Here is an 8544-nt window from a genome sequence, read left to right on the forward strand (position 1 = left end):
GAAGCAGGAGAAGGAAGGTGAGTTGCTGCAAACCTCCCACTGATAAAAGAGCAGAACAGGCTCCTGGCCGGGTGCTGCTGGTGGCACATGCTGTCAGGTCCCACCTGGGAAGCTTAGTGCTGGGATGCTGAGCTTGCAGCAGCAATGACAGCAAGAGGTTGTGCTGTCTGCTCTTCTTGGGCTCAGAACCAAGGCTTAGACTTCAAGGATTCCCTGTGCTTTGTGCAAGGGCAGCTGAGGCCTCGTGGCTCAGAGGTGTTGGAATGGGAAGTGGAATGGAGGCAAGCACACCCCCTGCCTTGCTGTCTCTGGTGCCTTTGGGATGCAAAAGGTGAGCCCTGAGATGCTGCTGTGGTGGGTGGGTTCTGCTGGCTGCAGCCCAGTGCTGCCATCCCTGCCTGATCCCCGTGTGGGAGGCACGGTGTCCCGTATCAAAGCGGCCGTGTTGCCTCTCTAATAATACGGCGCCGATTTCCCCAGGCTGACAAAAGTAGGCCATGTTTCTATATTCCCTGTCACTGCTTATCTGTCGCCTCTGTGTGTCCAAATCCTCTTTCCATTTATATTGGCTTTAATGAAGCTCTGCTGTCCTGTGCTGCCAGCTGCAGTGCAGGAGCTGCGCCCATCCAGCCCCACTCTGCACAAGATTAGGGCTCCTCGATTTTAATTAACAGAAACTTTTAATTCTGAGCCCTTGTGTCAGCCTTGTGCTCCCTGTAGGCTCTGGGTTTCCCCATGCATCGTGTCACCAGCAAATCCCTTTACATCTTTTATGGTTAAGCCCTATGGTAACGTGCATGTGGCCACATACATCACTAGATCTCAGAGGGGTGTGGGCAACCTTAAGTTTGTTTTATGCAGGCTCCATGGTCAAAGACTTTCACCTGGTGGCTTTCCCAGCACACCCCTCCATGCAGATAGAGGACTCAGATAGAGGACTCTGAGCCCAAGCATCTCCATGGCCACTGAATGCTTAGCAATTAAAGAAACAACCCCCCCAAAAAAAAACCAAAGAATGGAAGTAATTCCCACTTACTAGAAAAGACCTGCTGGAATTCATAATGGGAAGGAGACATTCAACAGATGTGCATTAGCATAATGTGGAAATGATGTGAAGCACAATGCTATTTTTCTACCCAAGCTGCTTACAGTAAGCGGTGCTTCCCTCCGCTCCTCAGGAATTTCTAGCAAGAGGGAAATTTCCAGTAAGTGAACCTAAGAACCAGCGTGGCTGAAGGTGCTGGAGAAATGCTCATAAACCTTTTTTCTGCTGATCTCTGGTTACAAACCAGCTTACAGTGAGGCAGAGGCTTTCCCTGGAGGTGGAAACGTGGGCACAGCCTCACCACAGAGCACCCCCTGCTCCTGACATTCAGCTTTGGGCTCTGGCATTTGTTTCAATCCATGCTGTGCTCTCGCCCACCTCTCCAGATTAACAAGGAGAGGAGTGATATGTCAATAGAGAAGGGAGAGTGCATGTTGTGTGGGAGCACTGCTGCCTGCCCAGCCCATGGGGATGCTGGCAATGTGTTGTGCCCCATTGAGGTGGGCTCTCCTCAAACCCACCTGGGTATTTTACTTGTACAAATGGGGGGGTATATATATAATGTGTGTATATATAATCTTATATATATATTTTCCCATCTTTCCAGCAGATGCTGTGGCTGGCAGATCCATTCTGCTCTCAGATGGAACACCTGATGGCTGCAAAATGGAGCCGTCCCCTCTGGAAACTATTATTTCTTCCCTGGATGTGACACGTTTCAGGTCTGAGTGGCTGCTGACCAGGAAGCAGCAAAGGCAGCACTTCACCCAGCTGCTCCTCAGCCCCCTGCCAAGGAGCAGAGATTGGGGCAATGTGGTTCTCACTCCTGCTGTCAGCTCAGAGCAAAGCAGCTTCTGCTGAGTGAGAGTCTGTGGTTTTAGTTTGTGGTTCTGTGCCAATGTATATCTGAGCTCACAGGACACATTGCTGCTGGGTATCTCATGGGTCCACACTGAGCCTGGGAAAGAAGGGCTGCTGAGGGGTCCTGGTGGGAGCTCTCAGCGCTTCAAGGCTGTGTCTGATGATGGCTGGCAGCATCCCTTGATCCATCCAGCTGAGCCAGCAGATCCAAGGAGGAGTGACATGGTTGCATGCCTGCAGCTGGCAGGTGCACACAGATGTGCACACATGCATACAACGGCCTGCAACGGGTCCCAGGGAGCTCGCATGGCAAAGCAAGGCAAGTCAAGGCAGTCTCTTTCCAGCCCTGCATGGGAGATGTACAGCATCGCAGCGGACAGCCGCTCCCCTCCCGGCGCTGCACATCGTCTGCCCGCAGGCTCCATCTGGTGGAAAATCCTCACCCATAGAACGGAGAAGAATCCAGCCCTCGGTCCAGGACCGTGGGACCGCGGCTCAGGGAGCATCCCGGCTTCCAAACCGCTTGGTAAGGCGATGCGTCCCTGGACGGTTACTCCGAGAAATAAATGTGGTGGAATTTATTTCAACAGATGGAGGACGATTTTCTCCCGGCCGTTTAACTGACACATCGTGCACCTCCCTTCGCCAGCATCCCTGTGCAGCAGGTAATTGATATGGAGAGCAGGTGTAGCCGCTGTCTTAGCCCTGCCTGCTCCGTTATGGAGAAGATTCATCTCTTCCCCATTTAAGGGGATTTAGAATCAGCAAACAAGGAAAGGGAATGAATGGGGTGTTTTGTGGGACTGGAGCAGCACAGGTGACATCTCTGCCCAATGGTCCTGCACCCCAACCCATTGCTTTGCAGCTCCGTGCTGCTTTGGTTCCATGGGAAAGAGCAGAGGTGCTGCCAGATCCCAGTACAGAGCTGGATGGATTTCAGCCTGCCAAACGCTCAGCACTCGAGCCCTGCTGAGGTTTATTTACCATATAATGGGGCACAGTAATTTCCCCGTGTATAACTTAATGACACTTTAGCAAAGAATTAACCCAGCAAGCAGAGCAGCCCCGGTCCTGCTGCCAAAACCCCACCGGATCTGTACTGTGCTGAGCATGAGGGGGAGAATGCAGTGGGTAAGGAAACCAAATATGCAAAATTCTCAAGAGCACATCTGATTTGCACTCGTTAAGCTATAATTTCCATCATTTGAATGACATAGAAGGGCAGGCGAGTGGTGAGTATGCTCCTTCTTGTGCCTTTTCTCTTAATTATTAGTCCTTTGCATGGGCCACTTTGCAATGAATCAGCTTTTAAGCAGTGCTCAATCAGAGCATGTTCTGCTTTATTTGAATTATCTTGTTGGCCGATCATCCCCCAGAACGTAATAAAACAAACATTAATTACTACTTCAGCGGGTGTAATCTTCTTGAAAGCACTCAACAATACTCCAACGCCATTGTATCTTCATGCTCCACACTTTAAGGAGCTTTGGTAAACAAACTCATCCAGCACTCAGGATGCACAAACAGACGATGTACAGGCCGGGATGGCTGGGAGGTGAGTGTGAGCATGAAGGGAAAAGCAGGGTGTGCAGATGGTGGGGGCTGGGGGTGCAGGGGCTGCTCTGCTCCAGACTGTGCTTGAGCTTACACAGGGTTTATTGGGATTGTTCCTCCATCAGATTGAAGCATTTCGTGTACATAGAAATGGCAGCTCTTAATCTCAACTCAAAGCTCCTGATGGCATTTCCAGTGTATTGCTGACACATCTATGAAAACACCCTGAGCTCTGCACATCTAGCAGGGGACAGCTGAAGACCAGGAGCTTCATTGTGGGTAAGTCTCATTTCTTCCCTTCTCTTTTCTTCTCCTTTCCCTTTGCTCCAAGCCATCCCAGCTCACACACTGCAAAGCAAAGCTGTACTTTCAGACCAAGCTCTTAAAGCAAAGCTGCAGGAGCTGGAAATACTTGGTAGATACTAAACAAGGCTGCAGGGGAAGGCTGGAAGTGGAGATGGAAGTGAGACACAACCTCGGGGGGGAGGGGGCACTCAGCCCATGCAAAGCTCAGCAGGGCTTTTGGGATAGAGGGGGATGGGTGCCTGCTTTGAGTTCTCAGCTTGCTTTAGCCCTTTGCTGCTTCCAAGAGGGCTTCTCCCTGCTGCCCCTGGGCAGGTTCTGCTCTGATGGGTCGGCCCCTGTGGTGTGGGGCAGGATCCAGTGCTGCAGCATGTGTGTACATAGGGCCAAGCTACGTGGCTTGGGAGCCTGGGGGGGGAAGCTCAGTGCCATGCAGCATTGTTTTAGCTGAGGAGGAAAGAGAAGTGCCTAAAGCCAGGCAGCACTGTGACACTTTTCCAGCCAGTTTAAGTTCAACATCGTTAGACATTCCTCCCACACATATTGAGATATGAAAATGTTTTGGCAAGGTCTCTCCTGGCAGTGCTGCCTGCTCTGAGCTGCTCCCACCTCCTGCCAGCCCTTCACCTGCTGAAGCTCCGCTGTTTGAGCTTTTGCTGGGAGTTACTAATGCTTAAAAAACAAAAGCAGCATCCTTTGCCCCCAGCCCTGCTGCCAGGAGTGTGCATTTCCAGGAGCATCACTGCATTCATTAGATGCAAAGCTTCCATCTGTAAGGAATCAATTGCAACCCGAATCTTTAAAGACAAAAATCAATTGTCACTCTGCTTTCCAATGCTGCCTCTTGTGCATGGAGCTGATGGGGGTCTGGAGCAGGCAGTGGTTCCAAAGGGATCATCTCAGCCTTTCATGGTAGGAATCCATGAGGAATAAAGTCAGATAGGAATGTGAAAAAGCAGAGGGTTGTCTTTGGGGTTCAGTTGCTTCAGAAGTTGGTTCCTGGTGGTGTAGGAATGTGTCCCAATTAGAGTGGAAAGTGTATCTTCAGCATGTGTTTCCATGGAGAGCTGCTTGGAGTCATGGCTTGTCCTGTGTCAGTCAGTCTTGTTCTGTGCCTCCCTGAGCTCAGGCACATGCCAAAGATCCTTTGACCTTCCTAAGAGCTTGGCAATGCCACTTAGAAACTGTTCTGTGTTTGTACAGGGGGGGAAGAGCATTAAAATGCTATTAAATATGGAAGTTGTTCAGTGTCACCTCATTAACCCCCACCCACTCCAAGGCATGAGTACTTTCCCCCTCTGTGCTTCCCCAGGGCAGTGGGGAGAGCCCAGCCTGGTGCTGGGGAACAGGAGCAGAGCTCTGGATAGAGCCATATGTTGTCAAGTTAATAAAAGGCCTTGGAAAGCATAAATCCTCTGTATGTTGGCTGCTAGCCCAGGTGCATAATTTCCTCGCTACTGGGGGGGAACAGACAGCATCTGTACAGCTCCTGTATTGTGAGCTAATGAAAAACCCACAATGAAAGGCTCCGTCCTCTGAGGACTGAGAGGAAATTCAGCTTCCACTGTCAGAGCCATTATTTGTGCTGGAGGAAAGCTGCAGGGCCCAGCAACCGCCCTGCCCTGAGCCCAGGGGTTGTGGTGGGGAGCATCCATGGCACCCCCCTCATTGGGGGCATTGGAGATGGCACTGTGGGTCCAACCCAACGAGTGGCCTCGTGGGGCTGTGGATTTATTCTGATCAACTTTTTAATCAGGAAAATCAATTCTCCATGACCCGCTTGAGGCTCAGAAGGTTTGGGAGGGTGGATGGGGGGGACATTGCTTATGTGATTCAACCATACTGTGAAGCTGTTGCCTCTTCTTGTTTGCAAACCTGAACATTCCGCCGTACACAAATTAATTGCTATTATTACAAGCCTCATTAAAAGAACTGTTCTTTAGGGGGGGGAAGCATCTTCCCCAGTATAACCGCTGTGTTCTGTTTGCTCAGCTATTAATTGATGGCAAACTGCGAAATTCTCCATTTCGTGATGATGATGATTGCAGGAATCCTGCAGGCTGGGGCTGCCCTGGGTAGAGCAGCCTGGCTGGGAGCAGTGCTACAGCTCTGCTGGGCATCACTTCCAGTGCAGCCCCTGTGTGGGTTGCAGAAGCTGTGCACCCTTTGATTTGCTTCTTGTGGTTGCATGGGCAGGACGCAGTGATGCACCTTCCCCTTGCCTTGTATGAGTGTGTTTGCAGAGCAGAGCTCACACCAGGATCCCACGGACCCAACCCCAATTCTAACAAGCATCCTGGCTTTGCAGCCATGGGCACACACTGTGAAGAGGACATCTGTAGGCATCCGATGCAGAATGAATTCATTTCACTTCCCACAGCTCCAGCAAAGATGCCAGACTTCTCAAGGAATAAATACCACGCTGCTTTTGTGTGTGTGTGTGTATGATCCTTCTGTAGACTGGTCCAATACCAGCGTTCATCCCCTCAAGTAGAGAGCCAGTGCTGCATCTCGAAACCTCATTTTGCCTTCTTCCATTAAATTACATTAAAAGGGCTTTCATGTTAACTCCTAAGTAGGTGCTTCTCATTCCAACCACATCTCCTTCTTCATCACCAGATCCTTTCCTCAAAGCAATAGCTCTCCTTGTGTGTAGGAATGGACCCGCCTCATCTGCTTGCTGTGTAGATGGGACATCAGGTGATGTTCATGGACCCACAATGACCCACCTTCAGCTGCTGGAGCTGAACAAAACCCACTGAGCCTGATTGGCCCTGGGAGCCATGGGATGCTGCATGGCCTGCTGCCCATCCCAAGTCCTGAACAGACATCTCCTTTTCTTTCCCCACAATAGAAGAAGAAAAAAACAAACCTCCATTTTCAAGAAGTGCATCAAGCCCTTAATTGGGATTTTAATTCCTAAATGGCAGCGGGTGCAGCACAGCCTGGCTCCCCAGCTAATGCATCCACGTTATTAGAGAGCAGATACCCCGTGAATGGAGGAGGCTGCAGTATTTGCATAGCAATGAGGGCTCTGGCAGCACAGAACTGCCGTTGATTTTCTTTTTGCAGCTAAAAGCAGACCTGAGTGGTACTTATTAATTTGAGTCCACCTCTGAATACACTTAACGATTCAAGTCCAATTAGTTTTCAGAGTGCCCAGGTAGGAAGTAATCATTAAAAACATGTAAATTAAGTTACTGGGGAGCTTAATAGATTAGTCATTGACTTTGTAGCTTATGTTGGCTCTTAACCTTCAGCTGAAATTAATCACCATTTCTCTGAGCTGGTGTGGAAGGTCAGGCCCAGGGGCATGGCACTGCATGGATAGGAGTGGTTCTGGGGGGGAAGGAAGGGGTCAGGAACTTCCCTGTCATGTCCCCACCTCAGATGTGGGCAGATGTTAAAGTTATGGGCAGGGAAGAGCTGAGTTGGGGGCTGTCTGCCTCTGGGGGGGGGCTTTGTGCCCATGGGGTTCTGCTGCTTGCCCCAAAGCACAGCTCATCCAGCGGTCACTGAGTTAACTTCTTATGAATGAGTGTGATGGGGATTAATCACGGCTAACCGCAGGTCTCTCTGCTTTCCCACCAACAACTCTTTTGCTGGGCCATTTTCCCTCTGTTTATCACCACACGAAGGGAAAAATATCTGCTATTATCAGTAATAGCGTGCTCCCCATTCCAGCTGAATAAATGAACCTGGTACAGCTGGAATTAATAAGAGTTAATTGGAAATCATTAGGAGGTTCCCAGCTGAAGTGGGGTCTCCTGGGGCGGTGTGAGCCCCCACTCTGCCCCATGTCACCACCCCGTGTCACCGCAGGCACACAGAGAGCAGCAGAGGGGAGGAAGGAGGAAATCTCTTGGAAGCAGAGATGAGGCTGTAAGCCTTTGAGAAAGCTATTTCTAAAATTGCAATTACCAGGAAAGAGAACAAATTACCACTTCAGGGACTGTCGCACATGGAGAATCAGAGCTGTGGGAAATAATCAGAGGGATATATTCACAGAAGTGCATTATTTATATTGAAACATTTAAAAAGTAAAGGTCACGAGGAGAAGCTGAAGATTAGTAATAGGGAAATGCAAGGATCACTTTACTGCTGTAATGATTATGGTCCATTTTGATTATGGTCACATTAGTCACGAAGCCTTTAAGTCAGTGCAGATCAGTGTCCGGGCATTGGAGCTCAGGAGATGGGGAGGTGATGTGTCCTCATGCTCCGTGGTGGGTGATGGTGATGGCACAGCAGGGGGTTGGTGGCTGAGCTGCACCCTGGAATCAACCCTTGAGGGCCCCTCGCATCCTCTGCCCTTGATCTTGTAGAGCTGGCATCGCCCTGACAAAATATTTGTGGTTCATAAGCAGTGGAAATAGGATTGATTTACTGCAGCCGCATCTCGAAGCATGAAGTGGCACTTTTAGGCTCATATCACCCAATAGACATCTGAAGGCATCAGCGCAGCCCATTTCATTTCCAAAGACATAGGAAATGCTTGGAAGGAGCCATTCGACATGCCCCGTCCGGGAGTTAGGACAGAGTGCTGAAAATAATGCAAATCCATCAGAAGTGTTCAATCTGCTCATTTGAGTCCTTATTTTCTGCTGGAGTCGTGTCAACACGCTGCTGCAGAGCTAACAGGCATCGCTCTGTAACTTATCCACATCTCAGCAGTCGGAGAAGCACATCCTGGACAAACCAAGCCCTTCACATGGGGAACAGGAGCTCACATTGCCTTGAGCCGTCTTCTTCCCTCTGTTCTGGGGCTCCTCTCATTCCTC

The 8544-nt window shown here is 50.1% G+C and overlaps 1 long non-coding RNA gene across 1 annotated transcript; it reads left to right on the forward strand.

Moving 5' to 3' along the window:
- The first annotated feature begins 2258 nt into the window (after positions 1-2258).
- On the forward strand, positions 2259-6195 carry LOC146759904 (uncharacterized). Its single transcript, XR_014931878.1, has 3 exons — positions 2259-2571; positions 3586-3739; positions 6072-6195. It is a non-coding gene; the product is annotated as an uncharacterized LOC146759904 (long non-coding RNA).
- The last annotated feature ends 2349 nt before the right edge of the window (positions 6196-8544 follow it).

Source organism: Coturnix japonica, chromosome 9 (assembly GCF_054131305.1).
Source record: "Coturnix japonica strain WE chromosome 9, WE-NBRP24, whole genome shotgun sequence".
In the NCBI taxonomy this organism is placed as follows: Eukaryota; Metazoa; Chordata; class Aves; order Galliformes; family Phasianidae; genus Coturnix; species Coturnix japonica.